The sequence below is a fragment of the Leptonychotes weddellii genome, chromosome 11 (genome assembly GCF_054177405.1).
Source record: "Leptonychotes weddellii isolate Sample4059 chromosome 11, ASM5417740v2, whole genome shotgun sequence".
NCBI lineage: Eukaryota > Metazoa > Chordata > Mammalia > Carnivora > Phocidae > Leptonychotes > Leptonychotes weddellii.
Window position 1 is genome coordinate 46,089,465 of NC_138379.1, and position 19,470 is coordinate 46,108,934.

The 19,470-nt window shown below is 39.4% G+C and overlaps 1 protein-coding gene and 1 pseudogene across 2 annotated transcripts in view; one reads left to right on the plus strand and one right to left on the minus strand.

The window, feature by feature from the left end:
• Nucleotides 1-19,470, plus strand: part of RNF121 (ring finger protein 121) — an 81,472-nt gene that overhangs the window by 32,911 nt on the left and 29,091 nt on the right. The gene's annotated exons all lie outside the window — the stretch shown is intronic.
• On the minus strand, nt 4,919-5,799 carry LOC102749839 (large ribosomal subunit protein eL6 pseudogene; annotated as a pseudogene).

A 19,470-nucleotide genomic window follows, 5' to 3' on the forward strand; every position in this document is an offset into this window, starting at 1 on the left:
AATCTTTCCTTATTGGTAATTACTTTAAATGGGTTAAATTCTTCTATTAAAAGGAGAGATTGGCAGATTGGTTAAAAAAACCAAACAAACCATGAGAGACTCACTTTAGATACAAAGACACAGAGAATAAAAGTAAAAGGATGGAGAAAGATATTCCATGTACATGATAATCAAAAGAGAGCTGGGGTGGCTATTAAATATCAGACCAATAGACTTTAAATCAAAAAAATTTACAAGAGACAAAGGATATTATATATTGATAAAAGGTTTAAACCAACAAGAAGATACTACAATTATAAACATAACTAACAAAGGAGCCCCAATATATGTGAAGCAAAAACTGACAGAATTGAAGAGGGATAGACAGTTCTACAATAGGTTGCAGAGTTCAGTACCTGACTTTCACTAACGAATAGAGCAACCAGATAGAATATCAGTAGTTAATAGAGGACTTGAACAGCATTATAAACCAGTTAGACCTAACAGACACACAGGGCACACACTACCCAACAACAGCAGAATACATTCTCTTCTCAAGTGCACATGGACCGTTCTCCAGGAGAGAACATGTGTTAGGCCACAAAACAAGTCTCAATAAGTTTGAGAAGATTAAAATCATAGATTCAACCACTCTGGATTAGGACATGACAGGTGCAGTGTACTGGATTTTTTTACGACTGTTATCATAGAAGTTTTTAACCTTTACAAGGGTAACGACCCTTTTTTAACATCAACTTGGCAAACACCTACGTGATAATACTTTGCATAGAATATACAAGTGCATATATAGTAGTAACAATAGCTAACATTTATTGAATTCTCACTATGCCAGCCACTGTTGTAAGTACTTCACAAGTGTGGACTCAGCTAATCCTTGTAATAATTCAGTAAGGTAATGTTTTCTCCAATTACAAGTGAGAACTGAGAGAAAAGACTAAGTAATTTGCTCCAGTGATAAAACCATTATTTGAACCCAGACAGTTTTACTCCAGGGTTTTTAATCTTAATCTCTGAATAGTTCTTTTTCTCTAGTATATGCTTTTTCAGACCTCTGGTGATATGGTCAGACATGCCCAGGGGTCTGTAGCCCACATGATGTGAACTGCTGCACTATCTCATTTAATCCTTCTAATAGCCCATGAGGTAAGTACCGTGAACAAACTGAGGCCCAGAGAGTTGAGGCATGAAGGGAATACTAATAGATAGAGCCAGGATTTGAACCCAAGTGTTCTGTTTCATATTTCATAATTTCTTTTGTACCATATGTTGCTCCTGAAAAAGGTTTTCCATGAAGGGAACAAGGGATAACCTAGAGCATAGAAGGAAGAGAGGATAATCTTTGCCCTTGAGCAGACACAAGTTCCGAACATTACTGGCTTATAGCCAGCTCAAGTGTTGGCATGCACCACAAATAGAGACATCTGTACCTTCAGGTCACATTGCACTGAAGGACCACATGACACCAAGACTTTTTGAACTGGAGACCATCCAACAGGCTAAGCCATCTGAGATGGGGCTTCACGTCTGGACCCTGGTCATGCTTTGCCCTGTTATCTGAGATAAGTCACTTGTTTGTCAGTGTGTGATTATAATGTGTACTCTATAGAATGGGGATTACCAAGATGATTGAATTGAGCCTGAAAAATAAGAGCACCCATAAACCAAGTGTAGAATGAGAGCCCCACTGGCATTTCTGTGCTGGTATTTAGAGATAATCTTAATTATATAATGTTGGCTAATCTGCAAAGATTTTTAAAAACCTGTATCTATAGGAAGTGAGGATTCATGTATGTACTATAGTGGTTTTCAATAAGTACTTTTTAAAAAAACTGTGGAATCCTTTCTTCAAATAATATCTTCAGGAAAGGGCGCCTGGGTGGCTCAGTTGGTTAAGCGACTGCCTTCGGCTCAGGTCATGATCCTGGAGTCCCAGGATCGAGTCCCGCATCAGGCTCCCTGCTTGGCGGGGAGTCTGCTTCTCCCTCTGACCCTCCTCCCTCTCGTGCTCTCTGTCTCTCATTCTCTCTGTCTCAAATAAATAAATAAAATCTTTAAAAAAAAAAAAATATCTTCAGGAAAAACCCAGTATGGAAAATAATTAAGAGGCCCCTCTGATTGATAGAGGGTTGGATAACCCTGACTCCTCTGCTTCTCAGGAACATATATAGGAGTCATCAGTGTTAGAAAACCACTGATAATGTCATTCCTTAGCTAATCCTTAATAGGAAATGTGACTGTAACTTAATGAAGCCAGTTATATAAGGAACATGCACAATTATCCCATTGCTTTACTGCCATGCCCTGTAAACATTATGCTGAACTTCACTGATGAGTGAACATGCTAACATTATAAAATATATTGCACTGAGAAACTTAAACCCCTATCTTTCAAAAATTGGAAAAGGAAATCTGTAATGTCCGCTTTATGCTGTTGTTGTACAATGATGATCTAGATTGGTTTTTAAAAAACTTTTATTAACTTGTGTACAATGAATATTTTTACTGCTTTAATTAAAACACTAACTTTGGAAGAAGAAAAATTGCCCAAGATGCTTGTACACAGTAATATCTCCTATCCTTTTTCAAGCTTACCAAGTTGGAGCTGTTTGCCTTGTAGGCAGTATAATACAATGGAGCCAGCCCAATCTGATTTGCTCAGTCAGCTGTCTCACTTCCTAGCTATATGACTTTATATCTTGAGCCTGTTTTTCTTATCTCTAAGATGGGGTGATATCTACCTCATGGGTTGTGAAGATTATATAAGATTCTATGGCAAAATGTTTTGTAAACTTTAAAACTAATGGTAGTGACTATTGTTGCTCCCACTGCTAAGAGAAAAAGTTCAAGACATAAAAGTTTTCAGATACTATGTGGAAGAAGAATAGAATTTTATTTTTATTGACAATAATTTCACATAAAAAAATTCACTATTCTGTGGGGTGCCTGATAGGCACAGTTGGTTAAGCAGCCAACTCTTTCAGCTCAGGTCATGATCTTGGGGTTGTGAGATCAAGCCCCACGTCGGGCTCCATGCTCAGCACGGAGTCTGTTTTAGATTCTCTCTCCCTCTCCCTCTGCCCCTCCCGCTTGTGCTCTCTCTCTCTTTCTCTCTCTCTCTCAAATAAATAAATCTTTAAAAAAAAAGAAAAACCCATGGGACGCTTGGATGGCTCAGTTGTTAAGCCTCTGCCTTTGGCTCAGGTCATGATCTCAGGGTCCTGGGACAGAGCCTCGCATTGGGCTCCCTGCTCCACGGGAAGCCTGCTTCTCCCTCTCCCACTCCCCCTGCTTGTGTTCCCTCTCTTGCTGTGTCTCTGTCAAATAAATAAATAAAATCTTTAAAAATTAAAAAAATTAAAAAAAAGAAAAACCTTGAAAAAAATTGATTATTCTAACCATTTTAAAGTATATAATTCAGTGGCATTTAGCACATCTGGTGTTGTGCAGGCATTGCCACTATTTAGTTCTAGAACACTTTCATTACCCCAAAAGGAAACCCCATATCCATTAAGCAGTCACTCCTCATTTCCCCCTCCCACCAGGCCCTGGCAACCACTAATCTGTTTCTACGTATTTGCCTATTCTGGATATTCATATAAATGAAATTATATAATATGTAGCCTTTGTCTGGCTTCTTTCACATAGCATGATGTTTTCAGTGTTGCAGTATCAGTACTTTATTCCTTTTTGTGGCTGAATAATACTCTGTTGTATGGATATGCCACATTTTGTTTATCCCTTCATCAGTTGATGGACATTTGGGTTGTTTCCACCCTTGGGCTATTGTGAATAGTGCTGCTATGAACATTCATTATAAGCTTTTATTTGAACACCTGTATTCAATTCTTGGGTATGCCCTGGAGTAGAACTGTTTAACTTTTTGAGAACAGTTTTCCATAGCAGCTATACCATTTAACATTGTAACCCACAGTACATTGGGTTCCAGTTTCTCCACATTCTCACCAACACTTGTTCTTTTGCTTCCCTTCCCTTCCCTTCCCTTCCCTTCCCTTCCCTTCCCTTCCCTTCCCTTCCCTTCCCTTCCCTTCCCTTCCCTTCCCTTCCCTTCCCTTCCCTTCCCTTCCCCCTCTTCCTCTTTCTTTTTTTCTTTTCTTTTCTTTTCTTTTCATATAGTCACCCTAGTGGGCATGAAGTAGTATCTCATTGTGGTTTGATTTGTATTTCCCTAATGACTCATGATGTTGAGGATCTTTTGATGTGTTTATTTATTTATTTTTTAAAAGATTTATTTATTTATTTATTTGACAGAGAGAGAGAGACAGCCAGAGCAGGAACACAAGCAGGGGGAGCGGGAGAGGGAGAGCAGGCTTCCCGCCGAGCAGGGAGCCCGATGCGGGGCTCGATCCCAGGACCCTGGGATCATGACCTGAGCCGAAGGCAGACGCTTAACGACTGAGCCACCCAGGCGCCCCTTGATGTGTTTATTGACAAAAAAAAGTGATGTAAAAAAATGTGTTTATTGGCCACATGTATATCTTCCATGGAGAAATCTCTTTGCCTATTTTTTAACTGCCTTTTGTTTGTTTCTTTTTTCTCTTTGTGTGTGTGTGTTGTAAGAGTTCTTTATATAGTCTGGATAGTAGACCATTATTAGATATATGATTTATAAATATTTTCTCCCATTCTGTGGGTTGCCTTTTTACCTTCTCCATAGTGTCCTTTGGTGCATAAACATTTTAATGGATCAGTTATTAATTAGGTTCTTTTTAAGAAATTTAGAACACCAGTTTGTGAGGGTAAACTCCCATTTGTGAGAGAAAACACAGAGCAGAGGTAGCCTTGAAGCTGAGGAACAGCTTTAATTTTTGGCAGAATTTGTGAGTCCACAGCTTTTTTTTTTTTTTTTGAAGATTTTATTTATTTATTTAACAGAGAGAGACACAGTGAGAGAGGGAACACAAACGGGGGAGTGGGAGAGGGAGAAGCAGGCTTCCCGCAGAGCAGGGAGTCCGACGTGGGACTCGATCCCAGGACCCCGAGACCATGACCTGAGCTGAAGGCAGACGCTTAACGACTGAGCCACCCAGGTGCCCAGTCCACAGCTTTCTGATCAACGTTGCACTGCTCTGTAATCTCATATTTCTCCTTCTCTGTCGAAGATCTCACCTTCCTGGTGTCTGGGTTTATGTAGCTGCTGCTGCTTGAAGTAAGCATCAGTGAGATGTTTTGGGATTTTCACACTGCTGATACCAATTTTGGTGTAGGTGGCAATGACAAATTTCTGGTGTGTTCTACACAGAGGAACTCGATTGAGGGCTAGAGGTCTGGTTACAAGTAAGAAGCCATTGCTCAGTGGCTTCAGGAGAACCACCCTCTTACCTCTGTGGCACCCAGTGAGGATGATCAAAATGGTCCCAGGAGTGATGCTAGCTCACAGTTTTCTTACAATGCTGACTAAAAGGTTTTTTGCTGTGGCTCAACAGCTTTCGAGAGGCACATCTTCAGTAGAGTAATACCTCAGCATCTTGTGAAGTTTAACCACTCGGGTACTACCATTCTTGTAACCACCAACTGATTTTGTAACGGTAGCAAGAACCTTCTCTTTCTTTTCTTAGCTGTTGACTAGTTCCTCTTGTAGATGGCCTTTCTGGAGTACATAGCTGATCAGGAATAGCTGCCAATTGCTCTGACTAGGAGAGGGTTTCGACCGCGGTGGGGCTTCCCATTTGGCATTTTAGCCATGAGGTTACCCTTCTTAACCTTGCCACCAGCATCAGCCTTCTTGGCTTCAGGTTTCTTCTCCTTAGTATCCAGCTTCTCAGCTTTTTTACTCCCCATCTTGCAAGATGGGAAAGAGGATGCACAAACATTTTTAAGTTTGATGTCCAGTTTATCTCTTTTTTCTTTTTTAATGAATATATTTGACATATAACATTGAGTACATTTTTTTTTAGAGATTTTATTTATTCATTTGATAAAGAGCACAAGCAGGGGGAATGGCAGAGGGAGAGGGAGAAGCAGGCTCCCCGCTGAGCAGGGAGCCCGATGCGGGACCTGATCATGTCCCAGATCATGACCTGAGCCGAAGGCAGATGCTTAACCAACTGAGCCAGCCAGGCACCCCTGACATTGGGTATATTTAAGGTGTACAACATGTTAACTGATAGATTTATTTTTTGCAGTACGATTGCCATTAGAACAACATTAAGCACCTCTATCACATCACGTAATTATCCTTTTTAGTGGTGGAAATAATTAAGGTCTAGTCTCCTAGCAAGTCTGATGATTAGACTACAGTATTGGTGTCTATATGCATTATACTTAGCATTAGATCTCTATGGTTTATTTTACTTGTTCCAAGTTTGCACCCTTAAACCTATTTTTTCTTTTGTTGCTTGTGCTTTTAGTGTTATATCTAAGAATCTGTTGCCAGAGCCAAGACTATTAAGCTTTACCTCTATGTGTTCTTGGAAGGGTTTTATATTTTTAGCTCTTACTTATAGGTCTTTGGTCTATTTTGCGTTACTTTTTGTAAATGGTGTGAGGTAAAGGTCTAACTTCATTTTTTTGCATGTGGATATCCAGTTGTCTTAGCACTATTTTCGAAGAGACTTCTTTTTCCATTGAATGATTTGTCACTCTTGTAAAAAAATCGTTGACCGTAGATGTATGCATTTATTTTTGTACTTTCAGTTCTATTCCATTGAACTATATGACTATGCTTATGTCAGTACCACACTTTTTCTTTATTAATTTTTTTATTTTAATTTCAATGTAGTTACAGTGTTTGTTACATTAGTTTCAGGTGTAAAACAGTGATTCAGCAATTCTATATGTTACTCAGGGCTCATCACAATAAGTGTACTATCAATTCCCTTCACCTATTTCACCCATCCCCCTACCCACCTCCCCTCTGGTAACCATCAGTTTGTTCTCTATAATTAAGAGTCTGTTTTTGGTTTGTCTCTTTTTTTCTTTGTTCATTTGTTTTTTTAAAGATTTTATTTATTTATCTGACAGAGAGAGACATAGCGAGAGAGGGAACACAAGCAGGGGGAGAAGGAGGGGAGAAGCAGGCTTCTCCGCGGAGCAGGGAGCCCGAAGTGGGGCTCGATCCCAGGACCCTGGGATCACGACCTGAGCCGAAGGCAGACGCCCAACGACTGAGCCACCCAGGCGCCCCTCATTTGTTTTGTTTTTTAAATTACACATGAAGGAAATCATACAGTATTTGTCTTTCTCAGCCTGACTTATTTCATTTAGCATTATACTCTCTAGATCCATCCATGTTGTTACAAATGGCGGGATCCCATTCTTTTTTATGGCTGAGTAATATTCCTGTGTGTGTGTGTGTGTGTGTGTGTGTACACCACATCATCTTTATTCATCTGTTGATTGGCACTTGGGCTGCTTCCGTAATTTGGCTATTGTAAATAATACTGCAATAAACATAGGGGTGCATATATCTTTCCATTTAGTGTTTTTGTATTCTTTGGGTAAGTACCCAGGAGTGGAGTTACTGGATCATATAGTAATTCTATTTTTAATTTTTTGAGGAACTTCCATATTGTTTTCCATAGTAGCTACACCAGTTTGCCTTCCTACCAACAGTGCACAAGGGTTCCTTTTTCTCCACATCCTCACCAATACTTGTTGTTTCTTGTGTTTTTGATTTTCGCCATTCTGACAGGTGTGGAGTCATATTTCATCATAATTTTGATTTGCATTTCCCTGATGATAAGTGATGTTGAGCATCTTTTCATGTGTCTGTTGCCATCAGTATGTCTTCTTTGGAGAAATACCTGTTCATGTCTTCTGCCCATTTCTAATTGGATTAATTGGTTCTTTTTGGTGTTGAGTTATATAAATTCTTTATATATTTTGGATACTAACCCTTTATTGGATATGTCATTAGCAAACATCTTCTCCCATTCAGTAGGATGTCTTTTAATTTTGTTGATTGTTTCTTTTGCTGTGCAGAAGCTTTTTATTTCGATGTAATCCCACTAGTTTATTTTTGCTTTTGTTTCTCTTGCCTCAGGAGACATATCTAGAAAATGTTTGTGTGGCTGATGTCAGAGAAGTTATTGCTTGTGTTCTCTTTTAGGATTTTTATGGTTTTAGGTCTCACATTTAGATCCTTAATCCATTGTGAGTTTATTTTGAATTTGTTGAGATGTGTTTTGTGGCCTCATATGTGATCTCTTCTGGAGAACGTTCCATGTGCACTTGAAAAGAATGTGTATTCTGTTGTTTTAGGATGGCATGTTCTGAATATATCTGTTTGATCCATCTGGTCCAGTGTGTCATTCAAAACTGTTTTCTTGTTGATTTTCTATTTGGATGATCTATCCATTGATGTTAAGTGGGGTGTTAAACTCCCTTACTATTATTATATTACTGTCAGTTACTTCCTTTAAGTGTGTTATTAGCTGCTTTATGTATTTGGGTGCTCCCAGTCGGGTGCATAACTACTTACAATTGTTACATTTTCTTGTTGGATTGTCTCCTTTATGATTATTAGTGTCTTTCCTTATCTCTTGTTACAGTCTTTGTTTTAAAGTCTACTTTGACTGATATAAGTATTGCTACCCTTGCTTTCTTTTCACTTCCATTTGCATGAAAAATGCTTTTCCATCCCCTCACTTTCATTCTGTATGTGTCTTTAGGTCTGAAATGTGTCTCTTGTAGCAGCATATAGATGGTCTTGTTTTTTTTTATCCATTTTGTCATCCTATGTCTTCTGATTGGAGTGTTCAGTCCATTTACATTCAAAGTAATTATTGATAGGGGTGTCTGGCTGGCTCAGTAGGAGGAGTGTGCGACTCTTGATCTCAGGGTCATAAGTTTGAGCCCCGTGTTGGGTGTAGACATTACTTAAAATAAATTAAAAAAAAATTTTAAATGCCTTATAAAAAAAACAAAGTAGGGGTGCCTGGGTGGCTCAGTTGGTTGAGTGGCTGCCTTTGGCTCAGGTCGTGATCCTGGGGTCTTGGTATCGAGCCCCACGTCCAGCTCCCTGCTCAGCAGAGAGCCTGCTTCTACCTCTTCATCTGCCTGCCACTCTGCCTACTTGTGCTCTATCTCTCTGTCCAATAAATAAATAAAATCTTAAAAAAAAACACAAAAAACAAAGTAGGGGCTCCTAGGTGGCTTAGTCGTTAAGTGTCTGCCTTTGGCTCAGGTCATGATCCCAGGGTCCTGGGATCGAGCCCCACATCGGGCTCCCTGCTCAGCGGGAAGCCTGCTTCTCCCTCTCCCACCACGCCCTCTGCTTGTGTTCCCTCTCTCACTGTGTCTCTGTCAAATAAATAAATAAAATCTTAAAAAAAAAAAAAATTATTGATAGGTATGTACTTATTTCCATTTTGTTACTCGTTTTATGGTTGGTTTTATAGTTCCTCTCTGTTCCCTTCTTTTTTTTTTTTTTTAAGATTTTTAATTATTAGTGAGATTGAGCACATTTTCATGTTTACTAGTCGTTGATTTCTTCTACCAGTTGTTTGTATTGTTGATTAGTTTTTGTATTTGCTATTTCAATTTCCTTGAAGTGTTTATTGAAGTATGGTTGATACAGAATGTTGTATTATTTTCAGGTGTTCAACATAGTGATTCAACAATTCCATACATTCTACAGTGCTCACTATGATAAGTGTATTTACTATCTGTCACTGTACATTATTACAGTCTTTTTTTTTTTTTTTAAAGATTTATTTATTTGAGAGAGCGAGAATGAGAGAGAGAGAGTACATGAGAGGGGGGAGGGTCAGAGGGAGAAGCAGGCTCCTCGCTGAGCAGGGAGCCCGATGCGGGACTCGATCCCGGGACTCCGGGATCATGACCTGAGCCGAAGGCAGTCGCTTAACCAACTGAGCCACCCAGGCGCCCCATTATTACAGTCTTATTAACTGTATTCCTTATGCTGTAATTTTCAATCTCCTGATTTACTTATTTCATAACTGAAAGTTTGTACCTCTTAATCCCCTACCCCTATTTTGCCCATCCCCATACACTTCTCCCCCCTGGCAACTCTTTATTCTCTGTATTTATGAGTCTGTTTCTTTTCGTTCATTTGTTTTGGTGGGGTTTTTTTAGATTCTACATATAAATGAAGTTATATGGTATTTGTCTTTCTCTGTCTGACATATTTCACTTAGCATGATACCCTCTAGGTCCATCCATGTTGTCACAAATGGCAAGATCTCATTGTTATTTATGGCTGCATAATATATACCACATCTTCTTTATTCATCTATCACTGGACACTTAGGTTGCTTCTATATCTTAACTATTGTAAATAATGCTGCATTAAACATAGAGATTGCACATATCTTTTCAAATTACTGGTTTCTTTTTGCGGGGGGTGGGGAGGATGGTAAGTAACCAATAGTGGAATTACTAGATCATATGATATTTCTATTTTAAATTTTTTGAGGAACTTCCACAATGTTTTCCACAGTGGCTATACTAATAATTTACAGAATACCAGCCTTCCCTTTTCTTCACATCCTCACCAACACTTGTTATTTCTTTTCTTTTTGATACTAGCCATTCTATGTGAGGTCATGTCTCACTATAGTTCTGATTTGCATTCCCCTGATGATCAGTGATGTTAAGCATCTTTTCATGTACTTCTTGGCCATCTGTATGTCTTCTTTTGGAAAAATGTCTATTCAGGTCCTCTGCCCAGTTTTTTTAATCTTTTTTTTTAAGATTTATTTATTTATTTTAGAGAGAGAGAGAGCCTGCACACCCGTGCAAGAGTGGGGAGAGGGGATGGGGCGCCTGGGTGGCTCAGTCGGTTAAGCCGCTGCCTTCGGCTCAGGTCATGATCCTGGGGTCCTGGGATCGAGCCCCGCATCGGGCTCCCTGCTCGGCGGGAAGCCTGCTTCTCCCTCTCCCACTCCCCCTGCTTGTGTTCCCTCTCTCGCTGTCTCTCTCTCTGTCAAATAAATAAATAAAAAAAAATCTTTAAAACAAAACAACAAAAAAAACTGCTTTAAAAAAAAAAGAGTGGGGAGAGGGGAAGCAGACTCCCCACAGCACAGGGAGCCTGAAGCGGGGCTCAATCCCAGGACCCTGAGATCATGACCCAAGCTTAAACCCTCTAGGTCTAGCTAGAGTGGGATGCTCAACCCACTGAGCCACCCAGGTGCCCCTCCTCTGCCCATTTTTAATCAGATTCTTTCATTATTATTTTTTGGTGTCGGGCTGTATAGGTTCTTTATATATCTTGGATATTAGCCCCTTATCAGATATATCATTTGCAAATACCCTCTCCCATTCAGTAGGTTGCCTTTTCATTTTGATCTTGGATTTTTGCATATGCATCCTAGGAGGATGTATCAGAATTTCCATAACAGCATTATTTGTAATAGCAAAAACTTAAAAATGACTCAGTAACCAAATGTGGGTGACTGGATAAGTTAGTTGTGATGTATTCACCAGTGGAATATTATGTAACTTATAAAACCATGCATATAGCATGAAATATATAAAACAACACGAAAAATAATTAACTGTAGTTACAAGTAATGGTAAGGATGAATCTTAGCAATTTAATATTGAGTGAAAAAAGATTCAGAAGGCTGCTCATAACTTGATACCTTTCATAGAAAGCTAAAAACAATGAAAACTAAAGAATATGTTTTAAAAATATGTATGTGCATAATACAACCGTATTTTATGAAGCAAGGGAATGATAAAATCAAGATGCAGGATAAGGGTGATGTTGGATGGAAGACTGGAGGATAGGCTAGAGAAGAGCACATAGATATAAGTAGTTTTAGATGTTCCAGTTTTTATGTTGGGTGGTGGGTTCAGTAGTTATATTATTAAAAATAACTTAAAAAGGAAGGAAATTTTGTCATATGCTTCAACATGGTGATCCTTCAGGACATTATGCTTAGTAAAGTAAGCCAGTCACAAAATGACAAATGCTTATATTTGTCTTCCACTTATACGAGGTACCTAGAGTAGTCGGATTCACAGAGACAGAAAGTAGAATAGTGGTTATCAGGAGATGGGGCAGAGGGGGAGAGTAGAGAGTTGTTATTTAATGGGCAAAGAAGTGTCTGTTTTGTAAGATGAAAAGGTTCTGGAGATCTGTTAGAAAGCAGTGGGAATATTACTTAGCACTACTGAACCATATATTTAAAAATGATTAAGATGGTTAATTTTGTGAGTTTTTACCACAATTAAAAGTAATTTTTAAAATTAAAAGTAGTCCATGCATGACTAATGATGGGAATATTCATTAGAGATTCTGATTAACTCATTTTCCCCCCTCTACTTGAGGTTCAAAAATAAAAGCAAGAAAGCAATTCCTAAGACACAGACTTGCCTTTTCAAATAGTAAGACATATCATAAGAATAGACAAATAGACCAGTAGAACAGAGTAGAGATCTCAGAGAGAGATCCCTGTATAATGGGGAACTTAATATACAATAAAAGCGTAGGGGAGCCTGGATGGCTGTCAGGTAAGCATTTAACTCTTAGTTTCGGCTCAGGTCGTGATCTCAGGTCATGATCTCAGGGTTGTGAGAGTGAGCCCTGTGTCAGGCTCCGTGCTCTGCTTGGAGTCTACTTGAGATTCTTTCCCCCTTTGCCCCTCCCACTCATTCTCTCTCTCAAATAAATAAATAAATCTTAAAAAAACCATAATAAAAGTGTAACCACCAATCAGTGAAGAAAATATTTATTGTTAAGTAGATTGTATTGAGAAAACTGACTCACCATATGGAGAAATATTAAAACTAGATACCTGTATCACACTGCATACAAAGTGGACTAAGGATAGATTAAAGATCTAATTATGAAAGGCAAAACTATGAAGTTAATAAAAATTATGTAGATAAATAACATAAAAATATGATAAATTTGATTATTAAGATTAAGGGGGGGACCTGGGTGGCTCTGTCGGTTAAGTGTCTGACTCTTGAGTTTGGCTTGGTTCATGATCTTGGGGTTGTGGGATTGAGCCCCCACATCAGACTCCATGCTGGATGTGGAGTCTACTTGGGATTCTCTCTCTCCCTGTCTCTACCTGCCCTTCCCACCCCCCTGTGCCCTCTTTAAATAAATAAATAAATATTTTTAAAAAAAGATTAAGGGGATTTGTTCTGTAAAGGGGACCATAGGCAAAGTTAACTGATAGCAGAATAGGAGTTTAGTAATGATTAAAACTGATGATAATTGATATTCTAGACTAACAAGCTGGATATGTCCAACTGCTGGCAGGGATCAGAGGCTTTAGGAACTTTTGTGTATTCTTTGTAGATATGAAGATGGGGCAGGTATTATGGGGAGAGCAGCATGGCACTATTCAGTCAGATGGAATATATACATATCTTGTGACATATCCTAAAGGGGCATGTGAGAAGGTATTGATTTAAATGTTAATTATGGGGCGCCTGGGTGGCTCAGTCGTTAAGCGCCTGCCTTTGGCTCAGGTCATGATCCGGGGTCCTGGGATCGAGCCCTGCATCGGGCTCCCTGCTCCGCGGGAAGCCTGCTTCTCTCTCTCCCACTCCCCCTGCTTGTGTTCCCTCTCTCGCTGTGTCTCTCTCTGTCAAATAAATAAATAAATAAATAAAATCTTTAACCAAAAAATAAATAAATAAAATAAATGTTAATTATGCAGTTAATTGAAGAGTTGGAGGCAGTCTGGGTATTTGTATCTGAATAAATAAGTAAAATGTGGTGGATGCATATCATGACTCTGCATTGCAGTTAAAAGCAACACATTAGGTTTACCTGTAACGACATGTGGATCTTAAAAGCAGAGTACTGAGTGGAAAAAGTAACAAAGAGAAAGACACAGTGCCAACTAATAAATCAAAACACATGCACAAAAAATAGTTTGTAAGAATAGATACAAACAAAAATATACATATTAAACACATTAAATGTCTATGGGGTGAAGAATGGGACTAAAAAAGAATCAAAGCAAAATGGCTCCCCAGAGAATGTTGTGTAAAGGAGAGACACTGGGATTATTGTCAAATAGTAGAAACATGAACTGTTTGAGATTAGCTACCAGAGCTTTAAAAAAAATGCTTCTTATGGGCATGCTGAGAAATGATGGAATTAATTGATAAGGCTCTGTTTCTCTCAAACTGAATGAAATTTTGTTTTTCTCTAGTGCTAGTTGGCAACCCAGACTTTCAGTTGGCACACATGACCCCTGAGTGGAAAAACACTAGTTCTATTCTCCTAGACCAGGTCTCTCAGTAGGGAGACTATTCACATTTTGGGCCCGATGATTATTTCTGTGGGGGATTGTCATGTGTAGGATGTTTAGCAGCATGCCTGGCTTCTACTTACTAGATGCCACTAGCATCACCTCTCCTGATCATCACAACCAAAAATGTCTCCAAACTTCATCACATGTCCCCTGGGGAGGAAATTCACCCCCTATGAGAAGCACTGCCAGAGAGCAGCGTGGATGCTGCCAGCCAGTAGGCTGATTATGAGCAAGTATGCCAATCCACTGGTTTCACTGTGAAAAGTATCAAACATCTTTTTGTAACTTAGGAGGTCAAGTCCATCCCAAACGTTAAAAGAACTGCATCTAAATAAACTGCTATTTAGGAGCAAAGGGTCCTACTGTTTTCTGTATTTAAATTTCAGGGTACTGTTCTTTCAGTCATAGCAACAGTAGTATTACCACCTTAAGCTGCTTATAGTTGCAATTTGTTGATATTTAAAAAAAATACTTTTCTCGTCTGGTCTCATTGGAACCCCACAATGGCTTTATTCGGTAGTAAGGATAGGGATATACCTCCATTTTTCAGATTAGTAAACCAAAGTGCAGAATCCTGAAGAGATTTGCTGGGAGCACATGACCATTAAATTGGGGAGTTGGACATAAAACCAAAATCTGATTCTTGGTTAAGTACTCTTCTCATATGAGCACTCATCCATTTTTTGAGGTTTCTCAAAAGCTCCAGGAAATTGTCAGTTTCTGCCATGGTCATTTCTGTTTTTAACTCCCCTGATTTTTCCTTCTTTTTTTTTTTTTTTTAAATTTTTTTATTCTTATGTTAATCCCCATACATTACATCATTAGTTCTAGATGAAGTGTTCCATGATTCATTGTTTGTGCATAACACCCAGTGCTCCATGCAGAATGTGCCCTCCTCAATACCCATCACCAGGCTAACCCATCCTCCCACCCTGATTTTTCCTTCTTTAGTGACTTTTGCCTAGGTCCATCATATTGCCTTCTCAGACTTTCCAGGGTTTTATCAGAAACTCAAAAGTGAATGGGTGCCAAGGAGGCAGGACTTGGGAGACAGAAGATCTGGATTAGAAACTAGCCCAGGCCCAGCTTGCTTTTTGGCTTCTCTGTCGCTCAGTTTTCATCATCTGTTCAGAGTCTAGTATTACTCACTCCTTAGCTCCCACCGGGATGTTAGGGGAAGGAGTAAGTTTATGCCTGGAAAAGTATCTATCCTATTTTTAAAGATCTCCAGGGAGAAGCTTTCATCATTTCTGTTACCAAAAACAGTATCTTTTTAAACTCCTGTCCCCTGAACTGCAGTTCCCTTGTGGGATGGATGAATGGCAAAATCTCCTACCTAGAAATCTTTAAAGTACTATAGATTTTTCTTAGACCAACACATTAAGAGGGTTACTGGGATGTGACTAGAGAATATGGTCTAAGATGGTAAAGGGTGGTAATCCACTTTCTATGCGAAAGAAAAACTTTCTTCCCCAGAGTATAATAAAAACTTCTCTATGTATAATGCATACATCAGGCTTCTCTGAGCCTTGCCTACTCTTTAGGCTCATTTCTCACACCTCCCTCCTTATTTGTACTTTTTCAGACATACCATGTTCCCTCATCTTGAACACTCACTCATCGTGATGCCTTTACTTACACCTACTAGGCCATCAGGACAGAGGTCAAAGGTTGCTTCGTTCAGGAAGCCTTGGTTCCCCCATGTTGAGTGAAAGCCTCTCCTCCACTTTCTGGGCCACCAGGGCTTACTCCGTTATAGCATTTATCATACTGCATTATAATTGTTTTTTTTCTCCTTGGTAGTCTTAAGTTCTTGACGAGGTTTAGTTTTTTATCTCTGGATTCTGCAGTCCTTAGTTTGGTGCCCGGTAGGGGCTCAGTAAATGTTTGTTAAATTATTTTTTGACTGACTCTTGCCTGGAGAGAAGACTTGGGGAAAAAGACAAAATTTTAGGTATTAGAAGAGTAGTCATAAGAAACGGGAAGTAAATGTACTATGTGCCTCTCTGAAGGACAAGAGTTGGATCCAGAGGCAGAAAGTACACGAAGGCAGATTTTTCAGGTAGGCATCAGGGAAGAACTATCTAGCACATCTATTAGCAATGGAATGGTCTGCCTCATGTGGTAAGGTGACTGTTTGCAGGGGCATGGTAGGAGGGAATTGAAAACCAAGTTTCTGCCCTGTAGGGTATTCTAGCAATGTGTGGGGTCATACTTGTTCACAAGAACTACACTGCATATATCTCCTTACTGGGCCTCTGGACAATCTTCAGATAACTGAAGGTAACAGCTATGCCTCCCTGTAGTTCTCCAGGTCTGTTGTCCTAGTGCCTTCTGCTGTTCATTATGTAATTTGGTTTCTAGACCCTTTGTAATCCTGGCTGCTCCCTTATGGCCATGTTTGTCAATGTTCTTTGTACAGTGTGGTCCCAAGACTTAATTGTAGGGCCCTAAGAATGCTTTGACAGAGCAGAGAACAGGAGAGCTGCTGCCTCCTTCATTCTGGGCATATTCCTAGTTAAGCAGCATAAGGGTGCCTTGGCTTTTTTGTCAGTGTCCCTGCTGGCATATATTCCCTGGCAATTTGTGGTCAGCTGAGACCCCTAGATCTGTTTCACATGAACTGCTATTAAGCCACTCATTTTTCCATCCTATACTTGGGTAGTTGGTTGGGTTTCATCATATAGTTTTCGTTCTTCATTTCAGCTTACTGGCTCATAGAATGTTAGAGCTAGAAGAACTGTAGAAACAAGCTTTATTCATTTTGGATCTTGCTTCTTCTGTCTTCCACGTTCACTGTCTTGTTCTCTCCCAGCTCCTACTAAACTTTTTGCTGTCCACAGTTTGGTAAGCAGATCTTCTGTATTTTCATCCAAATTATTCATGAAAATATTGACCAGAGCTGTGAAGCATATCCTAGACACTTTCCTCCAGTTGACCTCTGTCCATTTATCAGCATTTTTCCCCGAGGTGATTGTTCTGTTAGCTGCGAGTCTCTTACTTTGCTCTACTAGCTGGACTTGCAGTTTTCAGTTCATCCTTTATATTCCTTTTCAGCCAAGCATGGTGGGTGATCACTACCCACACAACATAGAGCAATACAGAAGTGATGAGAATCCTGAAAGACAAAAGTGCCAAGCATGGCAGACCGGCAAGGCACCTGGTGCCCAGGGGAAGATGTGATATGGGAGCTGTTTTCTGGTTTTTCATGAATTCTAGTTTCTGAGGTGAAAAAAAAATCTGAAAGTCCATTTAAATATGGTCTAGCTCTTATTGTTAGCGCCTAACATCATCATTTCAACTGTATAGTCTTGTGGAGAGATAGGTAGGATGTAGCTATTCTTAACTTTCCAGATCAGAGAAGCTGGGATTGTCCCTCATAAATGTTTGCAATGAATCAATGAACAGGTTTCAGGCTAGTCTTCACTTTAGTTTTGTATTTGTAAAATCAGGGAAAGAAAGGTGAATGGCTTTCAGTTTCCCCCTTCAGCTGGCCAAATCCAAGCCCCCTCAGAAACAGCCAGTTGTCTCTTCCAGGCAGTCTTCGCTGATGGTTTCTGCTCACACTGCTACATCTTTCCTCTGAACTCTCATGTCAGTACTTGATGCTTTGCTGCTTCTACTCAGTGGCTGTTCAATTCATGTATTTGTCTCACCATCCTAAATCCTGGGAGTGAAGTTAGGGGCAAAGCTTCCCATTACTTTGTACCAGCATCAGGCACAAGCACTTGAGCAAGTTATTGAACTTAATTTGTCTGCGTGAAGTGTTGCCAGCAGATGGCACCAGAGTCCCTGACAGCGTTCTGAAAATCTTGGGTAACTTTCAGCAATTTACATATTGCCAAGCTTGCCAGTAAAATGCCTTCCTTAATGAGGAAGCTTCAATTTACTTATTAAGCAGAATGCTAATAAATACTGCAGTAGAAATAAAGAAATTAACCAGGCAAAGTTGTAACTTACCAGTTTTCACATGGGAGGCTGTTCTGTTCACTGGCCCCTCTGCTTTGCCCCTTGTCAGGCCCTGCTTTCTAGGCCCTGAACAGAATCTGGCTTTCAAGCCTACCTAATGGAGTGTGTCTGGGTACCTGAAAGTGACCTCAAGTCCTTGGTTTGTATTTTTAGATAATTTATTTTTCCTGGAAAGGACAAATTAAACATTATAAAGAAATTGCTATAACCCTACCACATTTTTCCCCCTGGAGGTTTTGGTGATTTTTTTAAAAATTGGAGTATGGTTGGCACACAGTTTTACATCAGTTTAGGTGTACAACATATTGACTCAAGTCTATATGTGATGCCATGCTCGCCACAAGTGTGAGCATAGCATCCATCTATAACCATACAGTATTACAGTACCATTTACTGTATTCCTATGGTGTACCTTTTATCCCCATGACTTATTCATTCCATAACTGGAGTTCTGTATCTCCTACTCACTTTCATCCATTTGCCCATCCCCCTATCTCCTTCCCCCCTGGCAGCCTTCAGTTGGTTCTATTTATGGGTCTGTTTCTGCTTTTTTTTGTTTGTTCATGTATTTTGTTTTATTTTTTTATTCCACATATAAGTAAAATCATATGGTATTTGTCTTTCTTTGTCTGAATTCCCTTAGCATAATACCCTCTAGGTCTATCCATATTGTCACAAATGGCAAGATCTCCTCTTTCTATGGCTGAGTAATATTCCATTGTATATATAAACCACATCTTCTTTATCCCTTCATCTACGAATGGACACTTGGGTTACTTCTATATCTTGGCAACTATAAATAACGCTGCAGTAAACGTAGGAGTGCATATGTCTTTTCAAATTAGTGTTTTGGTTTTCTTTGGGTAAATACCTAATAGTGGAATTACTGGCAGTTCTATTTTTAATTTTTTGAGGAACCTCCATACTGTTTTCCACAGTGGCTGTACCAATTTACATTCCACCAACAGTGCACAAAGGTTCCTTTTTCTTTATATCCTTGCCAACACTTCTCATTTCTTGTGTCTTTGACTTTAGCCATTCTGACAGGCATGTGATGATATCTCATTGTGGTTTTGACTTACATTTATGATTAGTGACGTTGAGCACCTTTTCATGTATGTCTTCTTTGGAAAAATGTCTGTTCATGTCTTCTGCCCATTTTTTTATTATTATGTTAATCATCATACATTACATCATTAGTTTTTGATGTAGTGTTCCATGATTCATTGTTTGCGTATAACACCCAGTGCTCCATGCAGAACGTGCCCTCCTTAATACCCATCACCAGGCTAAC